The sequence below is a fragment of the Ricinus communis genome, chromosome 10, assembly GCF_019578655.1.
Source record: "Ricinus communis isolate WT05 ecotype wild-type chromosome 10, ASM1957865v1, whole genome shotgun sequence".
Classification (NCBI taxonomy): Eukaryota; Viridiplantae; Streptophyta; class Magnoliopsida; order Malpighiales; family Euphorbiaceae; genus Ricinus; species Ricinus communis.
Genome location: NC_063265.1, coordinates 1,667,782 through 1,673,781, shown reverse-complemented (window position 1 = coordinate 1,673,781; position 6,000 = coordinate 1,667,782).

Sequence of the window (6,000 nt, the reverse complement as noted above, 5' to 3'; positions counted from 1 at the left end):
CTAAAATTAATAAAAGAAGATTCTAGAAAGAATTTTAGTGATAATTATTGGATTTTATTGATAATTATTTGAATTTATTTAAATTTGAAATGGTATTCATTTAACTGAATATCTAATAAAATTAAGGAATTTAATTACTTATTGACATTTATCTAATACATCTAGGGTTTTCTAAAATCCAAAGGCTATAAATATATCGTTAAGCCTTAGGTCTAAGGTTAGTGTCAACACTCCTTTTTCGGATTTAGATATATCGAGGGAATTACGAAAAACCTTATGATGAAAGTTACTGTCTTCTCGGGTCTTAGGAGATGAAGGACGGAGGAACCTAACGGGGAAATTAATCCAGTTGGAATTACCTTTTCCAAAATCAATTTGGACTCAATTATCAAGAAAAATAAAGTTCGAGGGTCAAACAAGGGATTTCACAAATCTAGGGACCTAATTGCAAGTTTTTCTTAAACTTTCCCTATGTGGACCCGATCGACTTTGCCCAGTGCTGATTAGTGCTTTTTCACTTGGGCGTCATTTTCTCGATGATTTTACATCCAGATACAAATTTTAGAATCCTTTTAGCGATAATCATGATTTTCATTGATAATTATTGAGATTTAAAGAACTAAATTTGGATATTTATCAACTTATAATAGAGATTATCGTCTCCTTTAGAGTTTTCTTTGAAACCCTTCCTCTATAAATAGAAAGAGGCATCTAGGATTTTGAGGAGGATACTTAGAATATACTCTAGGAATACACAGAGAGAAAAAGTAAGAGAGAAAAGAAAGAAAAATTTGTTGTTCTTTAGATTTAAGTCACTAAGAAAGAAAAGACTACTATATAAAGAATCATTTTTGGAAACTCTTTTTTTTTTAATCAACAAGAGATTCTCAAACTCTCTTCAACACTGGATTCCCTACCAGTCTTTGATTCAACTGCATCCTCATCACTTGAGACTCGCAAAATAATCAATTATAGTGATAATTTGAGGGTTCCTCCAAACATGCATCCATCATTATCCTAAACTGGTTTTTTTGTTCTTTTCTTTATTTCTTTGTTATTCTTTTAGAAATTTGATTAGGGTTATTATTTTATTTATGATTAGTATAATTAAATTAGGGTTTCTTGTGGATCTGCATGTTAATTGGGTTTTAAAATCTAATAATAAGAACACTAGAGTTTTAAATCTGATTAGACACATGCAATAGAATTAAAGATTAGATTTATGTTTTTATTATAATTCAGTAATTAAATATGTTTAATAGGATTGTATGATTAATTTGCCATCTTTTTGTTTATTATAATTTTAGTTTCTAAGGTTTTCATCAGTTCTTAAGATTTTTTATCAATTAATTGATTTTTATTATTCTATTTTATTTTTTTATTTTATTTCTTTTATATCTAATTAATTTTATTTTTTGTGCATGTAAAACTCGATTCTGGGGATGTGAGAAACACTAACGAATTGATAAAAAAACTTGCTTGGAACCCTAGAGCCGATAGGCTCAATGCAGAGTCAATTGGCTCTACATTGAGCCGATCGACTCTATGCTTTATGCTGATCAGATGTGCAATATTTTGTCCCAAATTCTAGTTTTTCTCAAGTTTGATGTATTTTTTATGTACTGTATCAGATTTTTAGGTCTTTTTCCTTTACAATTTTAGTTATAGGCCAGGTTGTAATAGTTAGGTTTATTTTCTACATCTTATCTTGTTTATTTTGCTTACTGTATGATTGATTAAATATGTATTATGTGATTGATTAATTAAAGCGGGCAACACAGACTTAGGGATAAAATTGGACCAACATGAACATTGTAGTCCAATAGTCTAAATAATCTTAACTGGGCCTAAAACTCTAAAATTGACGTAGACTTAGTGGGCCTTGGCGTGTTTCAGTTAGAATTGGGCTTTATTAGAATTAGGTTCACATAGAACAAGCCTTGTTATAATAAGTAGTCCATTAGGTTTAAAGGTTGGAAATCAAAAATATAATATGTAATTAGGCTAGACTAGGTGGGCTATATGTACATAATTAGACTAATAATTCCAATATGGGCTGGGTTTGAATAAAATAGGCTAGACCTAGATGAATTATGTATATTATTTGATATGCTAGTGTATGAACTGCTTATGTTTATAAGGAATAATTTGTTAAACACTAAAATTAAAGACTAATATACACAAATAAAGAAGTTGGCTTCTGAACCCATATCTGAATTTTGTGGTAAGCTTCTCTATGGAATTTGAGAAATGCCACTTATTAGTAAAAGTGTCCCACTGATTACCCGAGTGGCAACTCCCATCTCTGCGCTAGTCTGAGGGACTAGTTAGTGTGCTCTAGATTAGGTTGAAAAGCCTTACAGTATTGTAGTCACTAAAGACACTTGGGTGCACGCTCGAAGCCGTCGCCAATAGCGGTGACCGCACTCAGAATAAGAGAAGCTAATTCTAGTGTATGTTTATTTTTAATTTTCTTATTTAATAGATTATTCTTGCATCACTACACTATTTTTCACAGACTGTAAACTTTGGTCTCTACAACCCCGATGGCATCAATTAGTAGTTCTTTGGTTCCACTGGAATCTTAGAATTGTGACACTAGCTAACCATCACTCACAAGTAATGAGTGAATTTTCTTCATCGTATGAATCCTTGAGTGGGGAGACGAGTAAAGGAAGAACACTTTTTACTTGTGGGAACCTTTTATCTTTACTTAAGACTCAGCTCATGGTAATGACCGTAGTAATCTCCCTTGGGAACCTTGTTGCTTGCTATATCATATGTTTTTCCTTATAAGTATCTTAAGTCCAAGTATTAAAAGGCTTGGGCCTAAAAATATGGAACTAGGCTCTAGGCCAAAATATATAGGCTTATACTTATACTGAGAAACATGACCTTATGTGTTTAAATATGCTTTGAGAGCTTATGGCATATGCATCGGGTTTACTATCTTCTATTGATAGAAAGCCTATACCTAAAATTCTAGGGAAGAAAGACTTTCCAGGAACCATGTGCGAGAGTAATAAGGTTGGAATGATGAATTTATACTATTGTGTATGCTAACCTCATTTTTGATCTTTATGCATTGCACGTGCATCTTACATCTCATGCATTACATGCATCATACTAACCTTTACTTTTTTAGCCATATAGATTATCGTGTGGGTTTGAAAAGATAAGATAGTGAAAGGTTAGAAAGAGTGCCTATTTCTCTAAGGATCATAGCTGTGTTATAACACCTTGAAAGACCAAGACGCCAAGCTATCTAAGAGATGGCCAACGAAAGAGCTAACCAACAAGATGCTGAAATTTTAAAGAATGTTGTCATTGATGATTTGAAGGGTGTGATTCCAGAAGAGGTCGAACAACTCTTAGCTGGGATGCCCACAAACCAAGCCCCATCTACTGCTCCTATTGCTGTTGACCCGGTTGTAGTTGCCGCTATTACTGCTGCGGTCAATGCTAATGCCAATTCTAAAGACCCAGCTAGAAGGGGAGCACCCTAGAGTTTTTAGGACCTTGATGAGTTCATGATAGACCAAGCTAAGAGGGAGACTGCCCTTGCTACTAAGGAAGCTATAAGTGATATGAGCGCCCAGCTTGGCAAAATGTAGGGTATGCTAGAAATCAAAGGTTTATATCCTACCTTGATTTTGAAGAGTTAGTTTTGCCAAGAAAGACAAGCTGCATGTGAAGTTCAAAATGCCCAAGATGAACAAGTTCAATGAGTCTGGTGACCTAAAGTTTCATCTAAAGCAATATGTAAACATCGTGAGAACTACTCAGCTAAGTAGGACCTAGATTGTCAAGCCGTTTGTGCTGTCACTTAAAGGACCCATTGTCAACTGGTACTATAGTATGGAGAAATCCACCAAAGCTGAATGACATGATTTATATAATTCCTTTGTCAAGCATTATGACTATAACACTAATTTAGAAGTGTCGATTAGGAATCTTGAATCTACCAAGTAGAAGCTAAATGAATCCTTATCTGATTTCCTGACTAGATGGAGGAATAAGGCGAGACTAATAAAGAATAAGCCTTCTGAAAAGGACCAAGTTTGTATGGTGGTTCGAAATATTCTTCCAAGATGGGTTAAAAGGTTATAGATGATGAACTCAAAAACCTTCATGGACCTGTACGATGATGGGCTACAGTTCGAGGAAATCGAGACCGACAAAAGAAAGAATATGAGATCCTGTGGAATGGCAAACTACTAGGCTGGAGGGAACAAGACTCTAGATGTAAATAATATGCAACAACCGAGGAAGTTCTCTGACTTTAAATAACCTCTTTCCAAGATTTTTGAGAGATTGGTACAAAATGGCATCCTCGAACCTACTACCCTAAAGAACCCACTAAACCCTAACACACTCAGATACAACCCAACACCTATTGTAAATTCCAAGCACCTGGTCACCATACTGACAACTGCATTCAGCTAAAACACGAAATCTAAAACCTTATCGATGTCGGAAGCTCACCGACCTTAACCAACCTAGCACTAGAAGGAACCCTTTCCAAACTACAACAATACACCAGCCCCAAACCATGTGTCCATAATCAACCCTGATTTCAGCGAAGAGGAGATCATGAACTCTTTCGTAGATATACCCCAACCCGAGCCAAAAGCCGAACCAGATAGCCCATAATTTGATTGTCAGAAAAAACTAACTTTGAAGGGTAAAACAGTTATTTCATCAATAGAGTCGATCGGCTTAACATAGAGCGGCTCTACACAATACCGATTGGCTATTTTTCGCGATTCGACACCGTTTTACGTGTATTTTCTACATTTAAACGCCAAAATTATAAAAAAAATTGTGAGAATTATTGCGATTTTTAAATATTTTTTATAATAATCGAATATAAAAGATTTAACTTTATTTTATTGGATATTAATCTGATAAAAGAAAATAATAATTCATTTTATTTTCAAATAATACTTATCGATTTTTCTAGGGATCCCTAATCCTAACCTTATAAATAGAATATGGCACCTTAGACTTAGGATTAGCTACACTCTTTAAGTTATACTCTAAAATTACTGATCGACGTTAATTAATTAGCTATACACAGAGTTTTTTTAGAGTAAGTCACTAAGAAAAAACTCTAGATTAGGAAACTTATTTAGTACGACACAAGTTTTTAGATCTCAAACATAATTGGATTCTTAGCCAATCTTTGATTCAGCTGCTTCGTTATCTTCTTAGACTCGCAGAATAATAATTTACAGTATTAATTTGAGGGTTTCCCGTACATCCACTGCATCAATATCATTTTCCCTTCAAATTGGTTCTTTTGTTTTGTAATTTTAGAAATATGATGTTTTGTTATTATTCCATATGTTTTATATAATTGGAATAGGTTTTTCTTGTGAATTAATATGTTATAATTTGTTGGATTTTGAATATGATAATAAGTACATGTAGAGTTTTGAACTTGATTGTATGATTTTATTGGGTTTTAAATCTGAATAGTTTAATGATTAGGAAAACATAATTAATTACTTGTGTCTATTTGAATTAGATTTCTAGGATAACATGATTAAAACTAAGAAGCTGCTTTAGAGTGTTATTTTCACTTTCTGTTAGTTTTAATTTCTAGGGTTTACATTTTTTTCAGGATTTTGATTGTTATGTTTTAATCGAGTTTTCTATCTCCTATGAATGTAAATATCGGCTTCTGGAAATGAAAAGTTGTAAAAACTCACGAAAAGAGCATTCAAGCCTCCCAAAGCTTATTTGGTTTTGTGTTAGGCCGATCGGCTTTATGCCCTTGTCCAGTCGGTTGTGTGCACTTTTGGGCTAAATTTTTGAATTTAAATGTATTTTTGGTTAGTTTATGTTATATATTTAGTATTTAAGTGCTTTTCCTTTGTTTTTAGTTGTAGAAAAAGGTTGTAATAGCTAGGCTTTATTCTCTGCATTTTTATTTTTTCTTTATGTTTGATGCATGCCAAATAATTGTAGAGTGATTGCTCAATTAAAATTTGGACA